Raw genomic sequence first — 22,814 nt, 5'->3', positions numbered from 1 at the left:
CGCAGCCAAAGCTCTAACAGGACAATTTTAACCAGAGACTCTTCAACTGGCACCTTTGCTTTGTTTAGTTCATTAGTGGGGGAACATCTAAGCTCAGTACTAGGGGGTGACTGGCCTGGGCATTAGATCATGGAATAACACGAGCTCCATGTGCAGCTGAGAGCCAACACTTGACACCTGCCTTCTTCCATCTTCACAGCCCGGTACTTCTGCTGCTCCAGCCTACAGGCCTCCGTTCAGTTAATCACCCTCACACTTGATAGCTCCTGCCTGGCCAGCTGTCCTGATGTTTCCAAACACATGAACCCACGCCCCTGGTCCTCTATACACAGAGGAATGAGCCTTGCACTCGCCACATCGTGTGTGTCTCAGAAATCAGTACAGCACTGGAAGAATTACATATGGTTGAGATAAGCAGGGAGGCAAAGTATAGACATTTATGCAAAGGTCTCTCCCCCCAAGCTGAGCCAGCAGCAAAAGAGAAGAGGCAACCATGTTGTCTCAAAAAAATCACTGAAAAAAAAAAGCCAACAGTCAAAAATAGAAAGCAAATACTATTAGGAATAATAATAGCACCCCAGAAGTAGCAATCAAAGAACCCAGGATCGTGATCTAAGGTAACATGAAAATAGCCACAAAGTCCAAGGGAAAAAAGGGAGATATTTCTAGCATGCACACTGCAGAATTCCCTCTGGAAACGCATAGGGTTTGCTTCATTTCCTCTTAAGCTTTTGCTGAAATATCAAACAGCACAAAAGCCCCCTATTTGCACTGAGAATACAACTGTTGAGTGCATAAGCTCTCTCCACATCGCATTAGGCACGTTTCCATTCAGCAACCAGCCTCTTTCGACTCCCATTCCTATTTCAAAAAAGAGAGAAACCTGAACCGAGGAGCTGGTTTTGACAGTCCTTTATTTGCAAATCTGCTTGTCTTTCAAAGGCATTTTAGCTAGAAAACGTCACCGAACGAGAAAATGAAGCTCTCACCAATTCCCGCATCTGCCTAGAGCAAGGACTTCCCCAGAGGAGGAACTGAGCTCGTCGAGGAGGCTCTCTCCTCTGGTTCCCCGCTGACATGCCCTCTTTTCCCTTTCCCGCTATTCAGTCTGAGCTCTTCCACATCCTTATTATTTAAAATCCAGCTGCTCTTCCAGTCTCTACTACCCAGACCTGTCTTCTCTTCCACTTACAGAGGGCTTCTCCCAGAGCTGCGTAAGGACCATTTTCTATTCCACATGTTCCTCTTAAATTAATGTAGTAGCTAGAAACAAAAAAAAGGAGGAAGAATGGCAGATGAACTTGTAGATGAGCTTTCGGGCGACAAATTGAGAGGCAAGACTGACAACCAATACTGTAAAACAGAGAAAGGCTGAGGGAGCGGTGGGCAGCCTTTCTCACTGATTCACAGACCAAGGAGCAGGAGGGAATGACGGCCACATTGTGATAAACAGGCTGGCTGAGATCCCCAGCCGGGCTCTTGGAGACAAGACTTGAATAAATACTTCAATGGCCTTCTTAATTGCTCTTTTCATTACCATGTTTTAATTACCTTGAATGGAGTGTGCAAAGGGATTAGTAAATAACACTTTCCTTTGTTAACCTTTCTATCTGCTTTTTGCTGCTCTACCAAGATCTGACACCCTCCAAAACAAACAGAAAATACGTGAATAAATAAAGACTTCATCAGCTCCGCAAGGTGTTGAAACAAGAGCGGTGCAAAAAGGCTCAGTCGTGTTAGCTTGATGGATAGAGAGAACATCCCCAGAATTCCCATTACAGGATCTTTTATGGTAGCAATCATTATTGTGGGACTAAGAGAGTTGCAAGATCTTTCCACGTGCGATTTTGTATGATTTTCTGCAGCTCAGAGGCTGTGCCCTGCTTCTTGCAGTACGGCAGGGCTGATAAAACTCTCAGAGGGACTGTAAGCGTAACGCTGCTAGCAATGCTCAAACTATTTACCTTGGACCATTTGGGATCCACGAGGACATCCTAGTAGTCTGAGCAGGGTTGCCTGGCTTGCTACCTTCTTTTAAGCCCTGCTGCCATATGCTGAAGTGTATAACCTAGGCAGCTAACCCAGCACAGGCTGCTTTCCTAACATCTTTCTGTGACAGCAAAGACTGCGATAGGGACATCACGGCCCCAGGCGTGGAGGGAGGTGGTGTGTGAGGTCACTCACGGCTGAGCAGCTGACTTTGAGACAACCTTCCCTGTTAATTGTGGGTTGGTGGAGAAGCAGCGACAAGAAGAATGGTCAAAAAGGTGATGGTGTGAGCGTGGGCCAGCCCCCGGGTCCTGCGATAAGCGGAGAAGAGACCGCTGAACATTTGTCTGCCCTCTTGCAGCATGACAACAGCTCCCAGGAGCACAGCAGCGTGCTGGATGCTCGGTGTATCTCAGCCCTACCGAGGAGAAGATGCCTGCTCTCCACCTCACCTTGGGGAAAGCTGGAGAGTCTCCTGCCATGAGCCCTCACCCTCCTGCTGGCATCTCAGCCTGCCTTACCCTCGGGCTTTCCTCCCGGGGGCCGGCGGGGCTCTGAGCCCCTGTTGTGGGGTGCGCTGCCAGGGAGCTGGGACAGCACCAAGACCACCCTCATCCGGAGCTTTTTTCCTCCCCACTTTGTATTTCCATCGCAGCCCCGTTTCTTGTCAGTTTGTTCTTCCCTGCAGGGAGGGAAAGGGGGAAAACGGAGTCTCAGTGCCCAAACCCCGAGGTCCTCTGAGAGCTTTCTCCTGCCGCAGAAAGTCCCTTCATCATCCCTAAGATTAACATAAAAGCGGCTGAGGTTAATATCGGAGAAGCCAAACTATAAACTGAGAATTACGCTTTAGCCTAAATAAATCATCGCCTTTGAGGCCGGGTCTATGGCCAGGCAGGGAGGGGGGGGGGAAGGCTCGGGGGAGCGCTGGGACCCCCCCAGGGGCTGGGAGTGAGGGGATGCGGCGTGCTGGGGCTGAGCACCCGGAGGCCTCATCTGGCTCGCTGGGACCAACCTCCTCCGTGGTAGCCGGGGGAATCTGCCCTGCTTTTGGGGGGCTCCTGGGGCAACCCAGCCCCCGGCAGCCCTGAGCCGCTCCGCAGAGCCTCCCCTCCCACCCCGGGGCCGCTTCCTCTCTCCCTGCGGGAAATGCCCCTCTAATGATTCCCCTGCCTCCCTGCTCTGCAGTTTGTCAGGCCGGCTGACTTCAAGCCATCCTGCATCTGTTTCGCCTAGAGAGCCGCGCTCGCCTACATTTTAATAAACCCTATAATTTACACATTTCCCTCATACCCTGTAATTTCACCACCCCGAGACACGGCGAAGGGAGAAAGCACAGAGCTGGGAGCACTCGCGGAAAGCACTGCCAGAGAATCAAGAAATAAGTAGAGGGCTTAAATCTGCAGCAGTAAAATAATCCAGGGGAGGGAGCCAACAATGACTGAAAAATAAACATCTCCCCCTGCAAAAGCCCGCAGCCAGCCCCGCTGCTCGCACGCCGGCGCTGCCAAGAGATCGGGTGCGCTGGGAAACGCGCCTGGGGACTCCAGGAAAAAAAAAAAAAATTGATGTGGGTTATATGGACCCCTTTTATAAGGCAACTGTTAGCGGTAACTAAGTTTAAATTTATATGTTCAATAAAGTCTCTTTTTCCCCCCCCTTCCAAGTGCCAGAATCACTCGAGGAAGCCGACACACGCTTCCCATTTGAAAATGTGTTATTTGACCATTTTTATTCTCCGCTTTTGTTCTTGGGGCTGCAGCCCCTCCAAAGGCGAGGGGGGGCATTTCTGCGCTGAGATCAAAGCGGCCCTGTGTATACACACACTCGTGCAAATTATGTATTTGTGATCAAGTAACGCAGCATCAGGAAAAGCTAGGCGGGCATGTGGGAGAGTGAGATATTTACACAGGCCTGGCCAGAGGCAGAGGCATTATTTTAAGTGTTTTTCGCCGGTGCCAAGTCATCTGTTCACATATTCGTGTGTGCGCGTAAAGATGATGGAGAGACCAGCTCACCAGAGCCAAGAAATTCAGCATTAACCCCCCCAATTCCCCAACATGTCCTGCCCGGACTCCTGACCCCTCCAAACCTGCGCGTCCCCCCACTTCGCTCACGTCATGGTAATGGTGCGGTTCAGGGTCCCTGTCACGGCGAGTCATGATCGCGCGTGAACCGGGACCACTCCGCAGCACACATCGGCCCCTCTCGCTTCCCCAGCGCAGCTTTATAGCCCACATAAAGGAATATATATATTTCCCCTATAAAGACATGGCTTAACCAAAGGATCTCAGGTTCTTCGGCATCGGGGGGGAATAAAAAAAAAAAAAAAAAAAAAAAAGGCAACAAAGAAAAGAAATCTGGGCTGTGCTGCGGGCTCCCCAAACGGGAAGCGAAACGCTGCCGCTCGAGTTTTGGGGCAGGAAGGGTAAAAAGCGGAGGGCGAGGAGGGAGGACGGAGGGATGGGGGATCCGCCGGGACCCCCGGCTCTCCCCGCCTGCGGAGGTTTATTCCCCCTTACCCCCGCCAGCCGGGACCTGGGCGAAGAGAAAAGCCCCCCCCGGGGGTGGGAGCACCCAGGCAGCCCCCGGGGCAGCGCCGCTGCCCGTCCCTTGGGTGCGCGGGGGGAGCCCGTCCCGGGGCACCCTGGGGAAGCCAGCATCAGAAAGAGGAGCAAGAGAGAAGCCAAGTCTGGCAGCGTGTTTACGATGTAAAATCACGATAAAATTTACATTGAAATTATTTCACAACCAAGCCGGGGGGGGAGGAGTGGGGGGGGGAGTTCGAATTGACTCGAAATGTCCTTTCCAGGCGGGTGGCTGCTGGAGGAGACGGCGGGAGGGTGGGTGGGTAAAGGTCCCCCAGGGAACTGTAAAGCAGAAAGTCTCTCCTCTGCGCCAGCACAAAGCCTGGGAGGCGCAGACACGGTGGAGCAGCTCCAAAATAGGGCGCAAAAGCGCAGCGCCCCGGAGCATTGGGAAATGGGGAGACACACCCCCCCCAACCCCACGGCGGGGAGGGGAGCCCCCGGGGTGGGGAAGGGGACCCCGGTCCCGTACGCCCTTCCTCTGCCCCGAGTGATTGTAGCAGGGAGATGCAGCCCCCGGCATCGCGGAGCATCCCCAGCCCGGCCGGCTGCGGGGCTTCTCCCCCCCCGCCGCTTCTCCCTTCTCCTTCCACTCAATCTGCATTATTATTAGCAGTATTTTATCCTAGGAAAAACAAACGTCTCCCTCCCTTCCCACCACACACCGGGGGGGTAAGGGGTGGCAGGCCCAGATAACAAAGCAGCTGGTGTGGAACGAAGTTGTAAGGAAATAATTGATATGTAATAAGGCTGAGTGAATCTATCCCAAAGAAAATATTGCGTAAGCGGTTATGATTAAACATGCCCGGGCGAAAGGCGCTCTCATAAAGGAGTAATGGAGCTAAGGAAACAAATGATCATTGGGAATGTTAAACACAGAGGGGCATTTCATCACACAAACATAAATTCAGCTTGAAAGAGACTTAGGGGGAAAAAAAGCAAAAAGCTCCCTCTCCCCCCCGCCCCCCGTTACCCTCAGGTTGTGCGATGGACGCCGTTTGAAGGTGCTGGCAGTGCGGCGGGGGCGGCAGGAGACCCCGCTGGCAAAGGAGGGCCCGATCCTGCCGCACGGGTTTAGAGCCAGAGCGGAGCCTGCCTCCCTCCCCGAGCCTGGGGCCGGGCCGAGCGCCCCGTCCTGCCGTCCCCCCCCGCCCCGGCGGGTCCGAGCCGCGGACCGGGGCCGGATCCTTCCTCCCGCCGTCGGTGAGGAGCCGCAGCACTGCCTCCATCCCTCCCTGCCCAATTTCCTCCCCCCCTCCACGAAGGGATATCCCCGACGGGGCAGCGCATCCCCTACCAAATCCCGGGCCTTTACCCCTACCAAATTCCGGGCCTTTCCCCATTTTTATTAACAAGCGGGGGGAGGGGCGGGGGAAGAAAGAAGAAGAAGGAAAAAAAAAAGTCCAGTGTTACCCCAGATAAACTAAAAAAAAAAAAAAAAAAGGCAAATAAATCGCCAGAACCTCCCTTCCTTTTAACATCGCTCTCCTCTCCTGGATAAATCCCATTTCCAAAGCCAGGGAGCGCGTTCGCACGGTGGGAAAGTTGCGCCGCTTATTCCGGGGCCAAACCTCCGCCGCTTGACTTGTTTCGAGCTGGCGGCTTTACAGGCGGCAACGTGCTCTTGGCTGAAGCCCTCGCCGTCAGGCACAGGAATCCGGGCTAGGAAATTCGTTAGGAGGGAAATAATTTGCTGCCCCGACCGCTCCCGGGTAATTTTGGCTCGGGGGAACCGGCCCAAGCACGGCCGGGACCAGCTTCGCTCCCACCTGGCTGCAAAACCAGGCGGTGTGCCGGCTTGTTATTAAGCATTTTAACCAATTTAAATAATCATTCTCATTTTTTCCCCCCTCTAAAACTAGCGGAGGTGGGTGTTTGCACCCATTCGGGGCTGCAGGACCGGTCCTGCCGTTGTCCCAAGCCCGGGCTGTTTGCGGGGCTGCAGGAACTTGTTTTCGTTTGAATTAAATCCGATGAAGGGGGGGGGGAGAGGAGGGAGAGGAGGGAGATATTTGTGTAACAACTTGAAATAATTTACCCCAGAAAAAGGAAATCTGGGCAAGAGTTTATCAGGCAGTTCCCTCTGCCAGCATGTTTAAAATGTATAAGTAATTTTAAAGTGTGTCTTCACTTAATATATTTTCCCCTTTCTCCTTCAGATGACAAGGAAGACCAGTGATTGCAAGATGTCTACAGATAGCGCCCTTTAAGAGTTTCCACATTGTATGGTTAGGGGGAAAAATGTGTTTGTGGTTCCTACGTCCCTGCCGACAACTTTCTTATAGTCTCGGTTTACGGCTCCTATTGTTCGGGCTGCGCACGGCGGCTTTTAAATTACCCTGTTCTCCCCAGCCCAGGGGCGGGGAGGGGGGGCAGAAATTCAGGGGTGTCGCCGTGTGTCTAATGGGAGAGAAAAGGATTTCCTCTAAAAATATGTAAAAGGGAGAAATTCCCCAAAATCGCGCCCAGTGACTCCCGGCAAATCCCGGTTTGCTGATGGCGCTGGGCTAGGTTTGACGCGGTATTTCGTGGGGGGAGGCTGAGGGAGAATCACTGAATCTTTGTTTTTTGGGGGGAAATAAAGCGGTTTGTGGGTTATACTAGCGAGGCACCCATTTTCTGGGCAGGGCCGGGCTGCAAGGGGAAGGAGCTGCCTGGCCTCGGGCAAAGCCCAGCTACCGTTAGGCTCGGGATTAAAAACCATCATCGCCATCGCTGCGAAATTAGAGCCGTTCGAGCGATAAATTACAACGGCTTCAACACAGGAGCAAAAAGCATCTTTTTCTCTTTGGAAAAGGACGCGAATTCCCTGATTTCCAGACAGAAAACACTTCTCTTCCTTTCCCCATAATTTAACACACGAATACCTCCCGCTCTCGCAACGCACTTGCTGGGAAAAACACGGGGAGAGCTGCCGGGCGGGTGTGAGTGTCTGAAGAGTTTTCGCAGGACTTTCTCCATCTCGGAGGGAAGATGTTTCATTTCTGATTCCCTCCCTGCCTCTTCAAAAGGGGTGCGGGGACCCCCTCCCACCACCCTGCGCTCAAATCAAAGCTTTGAAACAACCTTTAAAGCCGAAGGAAGGACGAGCCCGTTCATTCCTTCGGCTTCGTGGTGAATATTAGATTGGCCGGACAAATTAGCCGGGGTTTCTGCGGGACGGAGCAGCCTCGCAAAGAGAAGGATGGAGGAAATCGTCCTGGGCTCCAGAAAAACATATTTTCTTGGAGCGGGCAGCAGCGGCAGCCAGGAGTTTGTTTGTGCACAAGCATCTACAGCGGGACCGGGCAGGAGAAATAAAATTTTGCAAATAACTGTGCGCAGAGACGCGTTTACCCACGGGCTTCCCAAAGCATCGAAACAAGCCGTGAAACCGATTGCAGGATCGGGCTCTTGAATCGCCAGATATTTGGGTAATGTTCTTGTTTTGGGAGTAGACATCATTTAGGATCCTGAATCCATTTTATCCTGACAGAGACGAATAGAAGCCAGAAGTTACTCGCATTTTAGGCACACTTAAAACCGCGTCCTAAAACCAGCCCCGCAAACCCCGGCGTGACGGGGTCGTTACCAACTCGATGTTAATTCTCCAATCACGGATTTTACTCCAAATCACCCCAGTGCAAAGACACTGTTTTTCCCCGTGTAACGATTTATCTCAGCCCTACCACCGCTTTTAGTTTTTACGAATTTGCCAACGGGCGGGGAGGCACCTTCGAGCTCTCGGGCAACAAGAAAATCATCGAAACGCGCTTTTCCCGGCAGATAACACTTTTACTAAAATGGGGGAAAAAATACCCTTCATTCGTCCCCGTGTCCCCGGGTTTTTTGCCGGGGACTGGAGGCGCGCAGCCGCCGGGGCCGCCCCCGGACCCCGCGCACCCCCAGCCCGCAGACCCCGTCCAGCGCACTTTGTGCCGCTTGATTGACACCGGGAGCGCGGAGCGGCCGGGCCGTGGTTTATATGAATCATGGTTTTCATTATTTTCGAGGTGGGAGGGAGGCGGAAATAGGAAAGAAATATATAGATATTTATGTTGAGCTACTTCTTGGACATGAGCAGCGGCAAAGGCGGAGATGCAGGAAAGAGCCCCGAAAGGGCCGGGCGATGCTCGGTAGCAGCTTTCCAAACACACGCGTGTCTCCCCCGGCTCCCCGAGCCACGGTTCTGCCCTTCACCCCGCCACCCGCGGAGGTTGCGCGCTCTCCGCGGGAGAGCCGCCCTTCGCACCCGCGGAGCCGCCGCCGCTCCGGCACCGCCGCCCGCCCGGGGCTGCACCTCCCGGCTCGCCCCGTCCCTCGCAGCCACCGGGGGGGAAGAGCCAGTCCCTCGCCCTCCGTGACAGGCTGCTAACGCACATCGCCAGACAGCGCCTTAGAAAACAAAACGGACCAAAAAAATAATTTAAAAACCCCAAAACCCGAAGCTTTGTGTCATCTACAATCGGGGGGTGCAGGATCCCACCGACGGCGCAGGAAAGGGGAGGCGGGGAAAGGGGGTGGGTTTTTCTTTGATGAATTCCTAAACAATTCCTATTATTACTTTCTTCACCAACCAAGGGTGAATACGGGGTCCAAATGGCGAGATTTGCTTTTCAAAGAGTTACGTGAAATCAAAACACCTGTTATACATTAGCCCTCTCCCACTTCCACCTCCCCTGTAAATGAAATCATTTAAATAAAAAAAAGAAAGAAAAAATATAAGAGAGAATAACCGTATTGTTTTTCTCCCCTGACATATGGATCAGAGCTGGAGAACCGGGCATCACTTCAGGTGAATAAATGAATAATAAAGCTTTTGGGAAGCGACCAGGCAAGTTCTACCAGAGCATCTTTAGGCACATTCGCATCCAAAACCCGACAGAGGCAGAGGCAGCCCCAGACCTACCCCCAAACTCCTCTGCCAGGTACAGACACCCGGAGGGCAGTGAGCCCAGAGGCAACCGTCAAACGCCCACAGCCCCAGCCGGCGCACCCCAAACCCTCTGCACCCTCGGGTGGGGCCCCAGAACCCCCTTGCCATAGCTGGCACGTGTCTGCCCCGATGGGTCCGCCCCACGCATGTCAGGCCAACTCCACCCGTGCCCACCCACTCGGGCATCCCCACGCATTTCCCCCATCACAGCTGACCCCACTCATGTCCACCCCACCAGTGCCAACCCCAGGCGTGGCCCTGCAGCCCGACCAGGGGAGGCGAAGGGCGGCCCCCCGGGCAGGGGTAGCCGGGGGGGCCTGGGGGAGCCCCCCTTTACCTTGGCGGCAGGCAGGGGCTCGGCAGAGGTCTCATGGATGCCGAGGCCGCAGTGCCCCTGGCAGCAGGCTCAGCTGGCTACCGGCCCTATTTCCGCTTGTAACTACGAGGAGACCCAATGCCTCTCCTCGATAAGGTATCACAGTGTCTCTGCAGTCGGCGGTCAGCACCTTAGCTCGGAGCTCCACGGCACCGCTGGCAGCCGTGGCGGGACAGCGGGGAGATGTCGAGGCATTTCTGGGAATAATCACATCACACAAGTGCTTACATTCCGGCTTCCTTTCTCTTTATCCCTACCACCAAGTTTGAAGTCACACCTTCTACCGGATTGTTTAAGGTCTCCGGGTTGGAGTGGGGGTGGGTGGCAGTGAAGGAGTGTGTGTGTGTGTGTGTGTTGGGGGGGGTTGCTGGTTGTTAATCTATAGGGTTCCTCCAGGCCAATAAAACTAACATGGTCAGAAATTTCTTCTTTTCAATAGAAATGTCTCCCTCTCCCCCCCACCTCCAACCCCTAACCCTTTCTGTTTGTTTTCTGCCTGGACTTAAGGGTCTGCAAGGAGCACTGCAAGGTTGGGAGTCCCGAAAGCTGCTCAGATGGAGCTGCAAAGTAACAAAAAGACTTTGTTTTCCCTATACAGTCATGTAGGGTTCTGGTATACGCATACACATTGTGGAAAATGCACCTGGAAAGGAGACTATATAAAAGTATCTTATACACAGGCACGCGCACTAGGGTAGGTCTCCCGAAATGCAACCGAAGGCCTTAAATCTGCAGCATCCGGAAGGCTCGATATATGTGCTGGTATGAAAATAATCTGCAGTAAACATCTGTGGATGTGTGCACACAAATACCTCTTTACACATCCGATGCACACTTTACGTATACAGGCATTTATCTTAACTAGCTTCAGTTCTTAAAAACCTGAAAGGTGGGATTTTGACCGGGAGCTGGGTATCCCAGTGCTGTAAGTAGCTCTAGAAATCCACACTTTTCTTGCAGAAAATCACTCACCAGAATCTTTTTCATAGAGTATTTTGCTACATTCCCGCTCTGCTCTCTCTCCAGGTTACCTATGGCTTTGTGCTACCATCTACTGTACGCTGTGCTCACCTCTTCATCCCCTTCATTTGAGCAGCAACTGGAGACCTTAAAATCAATCTGAATATTCATCCGAGTACCAGGTCAGCAGAAACAAGCACTGATGCAAAGTGCTGGCGGGTCAGCCGAATGCCCTCTGCCTATGTTTTATATCAGGCACTCAGCTTGTCTGCCGAGCGGTAGCAGTCCAGAAGACACAGGCTGGTTTATATCTTTCTTCCCCCCCCTTAAGATACTGAATTTTACTATTTTACAAAAATGGCAATTTTGGACAGTGGAAGCTGGTCATGAGGTATCCAGCGCTCACACACTTTAATGGGAAAGGTAAAATCAAGCAGATGGAGACAAGTGCTATCTGACTGAGAGGCAGCGTGGACTATTGCATGGCTACTGTCAGAGGGCGAAGCCTTTGGCAGTGCCCTTGATCTTGCTGTCACCCCTCCCATCCTTCATTTAGGTCGCTCTTTTCATACTGTAACCACCCTGGGACCAGGAAATGTCTCTCTTCACATAGCTCTTGGACAAAACCAGGACCCCCATCACGCTATGACTCTGCTGTTTTCTAATAAATAATCAGAGCATGTGTGCACCATGCCTATCACCACAAAACCCGGGGTTTGGCTTGGATTTCTAGTTATCACCTAGTGCCAATAATAATAACAATAATAATAATAATATGAACATTGCTTTGTGGATTCAAACCTGCCAGAAAGGCAGTAAGCCAAGTATTACACTTGTGGGAGGTATCTTGCAGAGTACTCCAAAGATCTTTTGTTAGGTCTGGCCTTATTTAATATTTTCATTAATGACCCTGTAAATGGATTACACAGCCCATTAATAAAATTGGCAGATGCTACCCAGTTAAGGGAACTCATGAAAGGAAAGAGAGGATTAAAAAGAGAGAAAAAGAGGACAGAGAAAAGCAGAAAGAAAGGACAGAGAAAGAGCACAAAATTATTTGTGGGGATTAAATTCAGGGAAAGGTGGCTGAAGGATTATTCAAAGTCCAGATTCTTCAATTGTGGTTTTATCCAAAACCCAGTAAAAATAAATTATTAGTCCCAGAGAGAGCATGGGGCAGAAGGTTAGCCTGAAGTTTGCAGTAAGGAGTGCCAGGAGGGCAGGTACCGCAGCAGGAGCTGCTCACACACGGAGGTGGGATACGAGGGACGTGCACCCTATTGCTGGGCAATCGCCAAAGAAGCCAGAGAAAGTTTAAGAAGAACAAAAAGAAACACTCATGCTGAAAAGGGCAGAAAGGACCTTCAGTTTTGAGGGCAGGAATCATCAGCTGCTGCACACAGCTAGTGCAGAGAAGCCCCCATATCTTTTGGGGTTCCCTGTGCTTCTCCCATGTATCCTCAAATCGATCTGTTACAGCTGGATCACTTATAGTTTGGAAAGCGATGCAGAAGACACCAGAGCACAGTAGATATGACAGCGGCTGCTGATCTTGGACGCTGACTGCCCCCCTTTCCCTCTTAGCTCTGTCATGGGCATCTTGTGGAGCATCTGAAAATAGCAGTTCCTAACCATGAGGGGTCTGAGGGGATGAGCATAAAGATGATGCATGCAGAGAAAAAGCACTTGCTCTCCCTCATCAAATACCTGGGATCCCATGATGGTGCCCACCCCTTGGCTCATTCTCCATAGCAGTGACTGGTGCTGGTGGGGACCGAGCACACAGTCCCGCTGCTCCTTCCTGCTGGGCGAACAAGAGCCTGGCAGTAAGCAGCACAGGAAAGATGAGAAAATACAACAAAGCACGAGCAAATTTAAGATGAATGAGCAGGAAAATCCTCCCCACAAGCTCTGCTGGGACTGAGAAGGCTGGAAGGTGTTGCAATTCTCCACTGATCAGAGACTTAAAATGAGACAGAAGCTCATGAACAAAAAGTGAATTCATCAGGTACAAAAAAACACATCAGGGGGGAAAAAAAAGGATTAACAATATGGCCTGATAGGTGTTTCTATCTCTCTCACCTCTGATAGCCATTTCAGGATGTATAGATGGATGCAAAGCAAGAAGCTACGTGGGCTTTCCAAGCAGTTACACACGTGCTAGCAGAAGAGCTCAGATACCAAACAAATGTACCGGGTGTTCGGAGCCCCTCTGTCAGGCCAGGTCTGTGGATTTAAACTGAACCAGGGACAACACGTGAGCACAAAGCACCAGATGTTCCACTGCTGGAAATCGGAATGGATCCAATGATACCAGGAAACCTATAGCAACATAGGATGGGCTGAGGATCTGGTGCATTATATACTCAAAGGCTGTGGATTTACGTGTGTGTCCTGCTTACAGAGACAGGCAGGCTGACATGGACACAGTACTCCCACCTCAAGCTTTTACAGGCTGTCGGACACTTAACTTTTGAGGATCTGTTATGCCAAGGGCTATGGCTTGATTAAAATCTGCTTCCAGTTGTCTCATTTTTATCCCAAAAAACAATGATACCATTGCTTCCAAAAGGCAAAGAAGGAAAAGAAAACCCCACACTGGACCCATTTTATCATTGCATTACACCTGTTTTATATCACACACAAAAGATGAATTATACCAGTATAAAACCTACCTGTATCAAAGACTCAAACCTCTATTCTAATCCTGACCATTTCATTGACATACAAATCCCTAAAAACCTGAGTATTTTAACATTTTCTCTTTCCCTTTCAGCACTTGCTATTTAACTGTTTGCTTTTTTTCTTTTTACGCTGGGTCACCACTACAAAAATCTTAGCCAAACTATGTGAAGCTATGAATATGATTATGGCCTGCTAATGTAAACAGGCAGGAAGGGGTAAAAGAGTTTGTGTGTGTGTGTGTGTCTGTGTGCGAGAGAGAGAGAAGGATCCAGATCCAGTTTATAAACATCCATCTCCAGTAATGAGTCCTCTAGGAAGAAATGAAAAATAGCCCAGGCCTGGTAAAGTCAATTAAGTTGCTTTTAAATAAGAGGTTACCCAGAGAGGCCAAGAGTTAACATGTAAAGGCTTATTGCCAGTGCTGTAAAAAATAAAAGGAGGCTTGAATATTTGAAGACATTTGGTTGCTATTATAAACAAGTGGATCTAATAGTGTGGGTACATTCATAGACTAACTGTAGAAGTTGGGCATCTTATAAGGACACATTGAAAGGAAAAACTGCAAGGTTCCCTGGCTAAATAATTCCAAATGGGTCATTATAAAACCACTGATACAACACGTGTGGTTAGGACACAGGGCATTTATAAGAAAAGCTTTTCAAACCAACCAATAATGAGCAGCTAACAACAAGAGCACAGCCAAAGGTGTATGTAATCTGCAGAGAACACATGGCAAAGCTTTACGGTGCAAATTCTTATAATGACCTGGAGAGCAGATGGCCCTGACACCAGTTCAAGCCGTTTGGAAAAATCAGCTAAGGTTTATCACATTCTTGAGATTCGGCATTGGGAAAGTGAGCTTAGTGACAGCACCTTCCAGGGAGGAAAGGACTGTATTTCAAGAGACAAAAAAGAAAAGAAATGAAAGAAAAGACAAAGGGAGAACAAAGATGCTCCTCTTTTCCTCTGGAAAGTCTGAATCTTGCTCCTCAGAGCAAAGACTCGTTTTTGTTTGGGTTCCAAGGAGATTACAGTGAGCTGCTAACATAACCTGGGCACAGACCTTAATTCTTGCAAAGACAAGTGACTTGGAGGCGGAGAGGCATCATAAGCCCAGGCACCAAAGACACCTTCTCGCAGAGGTCAGTGCTGACACATGCACCCTCTCCCGCGCAGGGGAGCTTCCCCAGACACCGTGGGCTGTCACCTCTTCCCATTGGAAACTATGGCAATGCTGCTCTCCGCTCCAACAACTCCGTAAGGACTGAGCCATTCCCCAGCAGCCCATGGCACCTTGAGAGAAGTAACACATCCGTCCATACCAATGGAGCTGCATCCACAAGAGTTGCTGGTCTTTCAAGGGAACACAGCACTGTTTGGACGGCATGACTGACAAAGCCACAGCATCCCTTCCCAACGGACTCAAGACACCTGGCAGAAGTTTTGACCACCGCAGACCCTACCTGCCTGATGAACAGCTCAAAGTTGGCCACTGACCTGACCTATTCATCCCCCCACACCACATACTTAAATATCTGAGCCTCTCCTCATCCTTCACACACTCATCTTTGTATCATACAAGTGAGGGACAGTAGGTGGGAAAAGGAGGTCCAAGGAAACAAGAGGGGCCATGTTTTATGATCCTGCAGAGGCAGACACACCCCCAGTGAGGACGTTTTCAGAAGCATCAACATAAACTTGAGTTAAGCATTAAGCTGCTCCTGACTACCCAACAGCAGCAAATTGCCTCTGCCCATGTTAGACCCAGAGGTGAGTCTGCCCCAGGTGAGGCTAAAATGTGCATTCCCAGGAGACCCAGTATCCCTGCGCAGGATGCATCTCATCAGCGTAGCAAAGGGGAATCAGGGATCAGGATTCCCATTTTTAAATTAAAATTTGAAGAACAGATCCCTCGGCATGGATCAACAAGTTGCTGCTCCCGGTCTGGAGCACAGCACTTATTTCCTGCGCGCTCAGTAAGCGGCAGGATGGTGGGACCACGTGCCCTGCCTTTGCCGAGCCTCCTGCCTGCCTGCCTCCTTCACACCTGCCTGTCAGCTGCAAGGGAACGTGAGATCAGCAAACACAAGGTCAAGCGAATTAACGTCACCAGAAAGGAAATGGGGTCAGAATTAAGCGGCGTTCCCCTGCATCGACCGCAGCCTGAGAGCGTGGACAGGGACAATTAACTCAGCAGCTTGATGAGGAGACTACATCTTCAGTCGTCTTTTCCTTCGGAGGGGAGGGAAGGAAAGGGTAGTTGCCAGAAATCATTGCTACCTTACAACGCCCACCTGAAGGACCCTCCAGGAACAGCCCCACCATACCCGGCCGTGGGCAGAGCCCCAGTGATCCGATAGCAAAGGCGGCTCCCGCCCCGGCTGCCCTCTGGAGCACAGCGTGGGATGGCAGAGCAGGAGGTAGGAGTGCAAATCTGCCTCTATTTGTTTAAGCCACCAGTAAATTAGAGCTGCAAATCTGCCAGGCTGACCCTGTGGTTTCAACGAGATTTTTTCTGGCTTTCTGGTCTGGGGTATTACACACACAGGTTTCCTTTCTAGCCCTTGATAAACATTTCTGACCAACTACTCAGGAGGAACAGGGTGGGGGGAACATTCCCAAATCCCAGCGCAAAAACCCCAATGCCTCCCCCGTCGTGTAAATACTGCTCTTGTCACAAGAGTCCTACACACGGCTCCCAGTGTGGGGGAATATCCCTCCCACGCCGCGGGGTCAGCCTGCCAGCCGGCTGCAGGACAGGTCAGGCTGGGTGTCACTGAGTGTGTACCGCACCGGGGAAGCCCTGAGCTTATTGATAGCGCTGGCACAAGTTAATAAAAGAGGAGAGCAGTGACAGCCTGGAGGCACTGGGCAGAAAGGAAGGAGAGGCTGGGTCAGTGGGGTGAGGAAGAGTCAGGTCTGGGGAGATGCCAACAAAGGGTGTCCATAAGATCCCTAAAATCTGGGTCCAGAAATTCTGTGTCTCCTACGCTCCGGAGACCCCACTAGCCCCTCGAGCCAGCAGGCACAGCAGGGAGCGGACGTGGCTTGGGCAGCACTTCCCATCCCTGCCAGCCACAAGCAGAGGAGGCACTTGTGGCTCTTCCAAAGCTGTGGCGATGGGCTCCACCCTGGAGCAAACTCGCAGAATGAGGAACTAAATAAAGCCTTCTTGGATCTATTTTGCGGGTGACAAGCCCTCTCTTTTAGGGATGTGCTTAGTATCACAGCATCCAGAGCTACAGGTCATAGGGGTCATTCCCAACGACTCCAGCTACAGATCCTCTGTAGAACACGGCCCCAGTGCTTGGCCTAATTTCCCTAAGGAAAGGAGATGAGCTCTGCATGCATGGACCTGCCTCTGTCAGTTCATTTGTCTCTCTTGTCTCCATTCACAGTTGCCAAGTGTTTGGTCCCATTTCCACCACAGCCTGCTGTTGCTCTTATAGAAACAAAGCTCCTATGCAACGTGGAAGAGGAAAAAGTCAGTGCCCTCACTGAGAGCCATATGACTTCAGCCACACTGTTGGGCATCAGAGAATCCACAAACTAAAGCATCGTTAGAAAAGCTACACACAGAGCAATAAGTTCACTGGACTAGACACCAGAAAACCCCTCTCTGGGAATATGTTTGGCAACCAAGTTTCTTCAGTTTCACTACTCATTTGCCCTTCCCAAACATGCTTTTAAGATCTCCTACTGCAGAGGAGGTCACCAGGGAGAGGGCACTCCCACCGCGGAAGGGCTGGTCCACCATTGCCTGTGCTGACAGTAGGCTTTCTGCTTATCAGGGAGGAACCACAAGTCAAGCTGTTCTCCAAGAGCGTGGGGTAACACCTTACGCAGCATGACTGTGGTGGTTGGGAGAGCCACAGTGGCACTGCGAGCTGAGGTCTCACCGGTGGGGCAGGGAGCGTTCCTGGACTAATGGCAAAGGATGGGAAGAGGGTGGAGAAACATCAGCATCAAGTGCAACGCAAAGGGCTGGCTCTAGGCACACACAGTTTAGCAGGTGCCTTGGCAGCAGACTGCCATGGAATCAAAGAGCTGTCGTCTGTGCCAGAGCCCCAGGGAGCCAGGCTGGCTGCTGCTGTGAAGGGCAAAGAGCTGCCACGTCATGCTGAAAACTCCCCCAGCAGAAAAAGCCCAAGTCCTCCAGTAGCAGCAGCGAGCCAAGCCCAGGTGGACTCCTTGCCAGCTCCTTCTCCTCCCCCTTCCCATGGCACAAGCAGCCCAGCCTCGCTGGTGTGGCTGGCAAGTTTAGTTTGTTCTGCAGCACTGAAAAGCCTCAAACCCACTCTGGCTGCGCTGCTCCCAGATAATATTTGTCACACATATAAAACTCATTACATACGCTTCATCCCTTCTTCCACACACACAGCACCTCTCCTAAATCCCCCTTGTGCTAAAATACAAAAGCAGGAAAGAGAAAAGAAACAGAGATTTGTGATTGAGTTACAGTTTGGCTGCTGGGTAGGGCTAAGTCAGGTCCTGCAGCTGGAAGGAACTGGATGGTCTCATAAATCCTTGGATTCTCGAGGACAGCAACTCTCTGCTTGACTTCATTCAAACCTCATCCCTGGAACACTCTACTTGTGTAGTAGGAAGGACCAGGAGCTGGTCTGTGCCTGTACGAGCATCAGCCCTGTGCTACCACTTGGCTTTGCATGCTAAGGTGGTGCAGAGGGCCACGGGCCGCTCAGGCTAGGGGACGGAGCAACTCTCCAAACGGCTGGCTCTCCAAACCCCCAGCCCTGTCCTTCACTTTTCTGTGCCTCATTTTCCCCATCTGCAAAAGGAAGACCATGACTCTTCACATGGGAAAAAACCTCCTGTATCAGCCAGGGGACAACAGCCACTTGGTATTGCATCAAAAAAGGAAAAGTGCTCCTGGAGGAAGATCAGTCAGCACGGGGTTGTCCCTATGCCCCAGCTTCGATTAGATCCTCCACCATGGAATAAACAACTTTCACCTTGCCGTGACCCCAGGGAGTCCCACAGCCCGCCTACGTGGCAAAGCCGCCAGCATCCCCACACGGAGTCGGAGGAGCCCGGAGCCCCCCACTTGCAAGGGATGAGCAGGCAGCGTGGCCAGAGCCAAGCCCAGCCGGGAGCCGTGCCTGCCTGGCCGTGGGTCCCACATCACCGGCACGTGGGACACCTAAACTGCAGAGCAACTGCAGCTTTTAGCTGAAATAAGGCAGCTAGGCGTGTGGGAACGGGCAGAGTTTTATTGTGTTTCACCTATCTATAAATAATTGTGCTTCTTTGGGATGAAATGTATATTAAATATATGACATATTGTGCGTCGTAGCTGAAATACATGTATTCAGCCTGCCCGTATATTACTTCTCTACTACTTGTCAGGCATCTCCCCCAAGCTGAGGGGGAGGGATCCATCTGAGCTACCAATTAAAGCCCAGCTCTCATTAAAGGCACCATTGTAGGGAAGGAAAAAAAAGAAAAAGATAATTCTGTCAGCACAGATGTCTCCTACGCTGAGGGGTTTGCAAAGAAATAAAACCTGAGCAGCTATTATACCATTTGCAAAATTATAGACTGTAAATAAACAGACCGGAGCAGTTCCCCCACCTATAAGATACCGCAAGTGAGTAGACAGCACTGACAAGCCTGAGTCTTGCTGTAACTGGCTTATCTTTCTAATCCTCTGGATTATTAATAGTAGTAGGGCTGTGATAGAGTCCAGAGGCCACACCGTGACAGACACCACCGTGTGAAGCATCCTACAAACACTCGGGGAGAGGCCGGTCCTGCCTCTCCGGAGTTTGTGAGGCAGAAGGATGGGGGCAAGGCAGGCACAGAGATCAGGTGATGTGCCCGAGGCCACAGGGCGTACTAGTAGCAGAGGAGAAAACGGATCTGCTTTCTCCCAAGCTCTTTGCCTATCCTGCCAAGTTCAGAGCAGGATTCTCACGGATCCCGTCTCCCGCTTTCCCTTTCACAGTCGTTGGGCAACACAGTTAAAGAGAGTACTGGCAGCAGCCTCCCTTGGCTCGATCATACAGCAAAGCCACACCAAAGGCAGAGAGAGGATCAGGACCTTGCGGGACCCAGCCCTAGGGTGGTCAGGTCAGTACTGGTCTGGCACAAAATCCAGTTCCTCCGCTATATTTTTAATGGGGTTAATCTGCCATTGGCTCAGCCAGCTAAACCTGTTCACCCCGCAGCCAGACGCTGCTAGGTCTGGTGCAAGGGATGCAGGAGGAGTCAGCAGCTGAGGAGATGGAGGCGAGGAGAGGCAGGGATTAGCCCACCCCTCTCCGCAGCGGCTGGCCGACACTAGAGCTGAGCTAGGACATCAAACCAGGCACAAAGCTGACGAGAAAAAACAACAAACCAAGCTTCATTCAACTGTTGCTGCTCACAGTACAGAAGGGGCCTCACTGCTCCACACCAGTATTTTCTGATTTCTCTCCCCGCAAAAGCCCCAAGGCTCCTGATGAGTTGTGTACTGGGATATAGGGAGGTAGACATAAGGAGCAACAGCACCGCACAGCATCGGCTCCAAGCCCATCGGCAAGACAGCGCAGGCAGAACGGGGAAGAGTCATCACCTCGCGTCATGGTTCAGCCCATCTGTGAGACTGGTCCCAAGGAAGGACTGCAGCACCTCTTCGCTGAAACCAGAGACAGGAAGGAGATGGGCTAGGAAGGACAGATGCCCTCTAGTTCTCTTCTTTTACTCAAGTTTGGTTTCTTATTTTGGGTTTTTTTTAAAGAGAAATCAGTGTTTTCTAAGGGCCTGGGGTAAAGGCAGCAGTAAGAGGGGGTTGTTCCTGCCTCTGCAGCCTCAATAAGACCCTCCAGTGGGGTCCCGGCAGGCTCCTGGATGTCCAAAAGGAGAGCCTAAAGTTCCAAGGAGCTCACAGCCAAACCCACAGTCTCTGCCTGCCTCCTGCCCGCCCACCTCCTACTCCCGCTCACCGCGTTAGAGGGAACCCTCTTGCTCCTCGCTCTGCCCATACTTCTGGGACAACGCGAGCCTGGGTGGATAGGACAACTCTTTCCCTGCGGACAGATCTCCCAAGCTACCCGCAGCCCTCGGCCGGATCACCAGGCCAGTCTGATTGCTGGTGCAACGCCAAACGCTTTGAACACCCTGCTTCCATCGAGGTCATGGCTAAAATTCCACATCGCCCTCTTCCTGCATCCTCCTACCCAAAGCTGAGCCCCGCTCCGAATCCGCTGTCCCCGAGAGCACTTGCTTTGCCTCTTGCTCATTTAACTTGGCTCCTGCCTGGATGCCCACAAAGCCTTGAATTTCCTGCTGGCTCGGGACTGCTCGAGCTCGGCCCCGTTTCCTCCAGAGGCAAATGGGTGCATTCACAGTAGCAATAAAAACCAAGCGACATTCTGGGCACAGGGCCTAATCCAACTCCCAGTGAGGGGGAGGAGGGTTATTCCGTTCGAGGGTGGGGGTCTGGGGGGAAAGGCAGGAGGAGGGTCCGGGCACAGAGATGGGACAGTGACATTGCCAGCTTGGGGGACCTCTTCCGAGGTCACCACTGGGAAGGCAGCAAGTGGTAAATGCCTTTTCCATTGCGTGGATGCCCCCTTGTTCTCATTCATGTTTTCTCAGTGCTACCTTGTGCTTCTTAAGCAAGCCATAAATTCAGTCATATGGGTTTTCTCTGTCCTCTTTTTTTTTTTTTTTTTGACATCCATTTAATGACTTTTCTCTTTAATATATGGCAGGCATTTTCCTTCTAAAATACCTGAGGTTTAGGACAGGTAGTAAATGGAGACCTCTCACAGAACCACTGGCCCAGAACCCAGTCTTATTGGCGCTTAGAAAAGGAGATCCATTTTTCCTCTCTGCTCTTCAATTAGCTGTAATGTTTGCCTTTAAAACATAAAATTAGAAGCCTTTTTGGAGGCACAAAGCAATATTATACTGCAAAACACATTTTTATTCTCCCCTCCCTGCTACCAGTTTAGCACAGCAGATATATTAGACAGCTGGTTTCTAGGCACCGCTCTCTTCTGAAGATTTAGGGTCCGACTTTCAGTTCCTGTGAAAATAATGACCTCCCTTGCTCTTTGTAGGCCTGTGCTTGATCCTACTCCTATTAGCAGGACCTTTCAGGTCGAATACTACAGGATTTAGTGCTGGAAAGCAGAGGCACTGAGCAGACAAACATCTCAAAGTCCATCCGACTGAGCCATTCATTGAATATATGGGTCACAAGTTCCTGTTCAGCACTTTTCACATATCCGAGAGCTGCTTTCTTAAGAAAACGCATAACACAGTTGCTCTCACCCATCCAGATGTCTCTTTAAGAGGAATCAAAGAACAGGGGTGGGGAAGACTCTGGGCGTGGGTCACTGGTGGGACATGGTCATTGAGAGCCCAGGGATTCATCCTGGAACGAGGCTGTGCTGAATGCAAGACTGGGTCTAACACCAGCCCCTTCAGCCCTAACTCCTGCCTGGGCCGGGCTTACCAGCCGTAAGCCCCCCATTGCCCACCCTGACAAAGCCCTGGCACAGGAGCCACATCCGAAGCACCAGAGAGCTGCTTGCAGCTCACAAAGCACATGTTGGCTACTCTTGGTTAAAACGACCAGAGCACAACTTAGTGTTTCTGCTGAACCTGAGTGCACACACCACCCTTCCCGCTCCGGTCCCCCAGAGATCCCTTTTGTGTCCAGTTCGAAGAGGCTTTGAACCCCTCACTACTCCAGGTAGGCAGGTTGAGCTCAAATTATAACAGTTGTCGCTTTTGGCCATGGAGGTCTCCGCTTTGATTGCCATGAGGCTGTGCAACACAGCCATGGCCACCCATACTTTTGTGAATCTTTAGTCGGGTGGTGTTACGAAAGTGAAGCTAACCAAACTCAGAGGAACAACTCAACCGGTTGTACTCAGTGGGGATATCCAGCTGGTCCATGCCATTCTCTTCCTGGCATTGGCCTTGCTGTCACAAATTCATAAATAAACACATGCTAAGACAAAAAGGCGTTGACATTCATATTTTCTTAAAGCGGTTCAAATCACCCACAGCATACAAGAATGAAAAATGTCCCAGGATGGGAGCTATTGATCTCAAGAGGCAGTGAATTGTGCTCCATGTTGGATCAAAGGGGAGTACAAAGCAGGGAAGAGCCACTTTCTCCACCACACGCCGATGATTTTCCAGATGTCTCTTACGGGAAATAATGGCACTCAGAGCACTGTTAACAAAAAGCAGCCAAATAACAGGAAAGGGAGTCTTGACTCTTTTATCTCACTAGTGTTACTCATCCATCTCTAGAGCTAGCTGATAGCAGAATGATTGATTCAGA

Source organism: Calonectris borealis, chromosome 18 (genome assembly GCF_964195595.1).
Source record: "Calonectris borealis chromosome 18, bCalBor7.hap1.2, whole genome shotgun sequence".
NCBI classification, from domain to species: domain Eukaryota; kingdom Metazoa; phylum Chordata; class Aves; order Procellariiformes; family Procellariidae; genus Calonectris; species Calonectris borealis.
Note: the sequence above shows the minus strand (reverse complement) of the source record.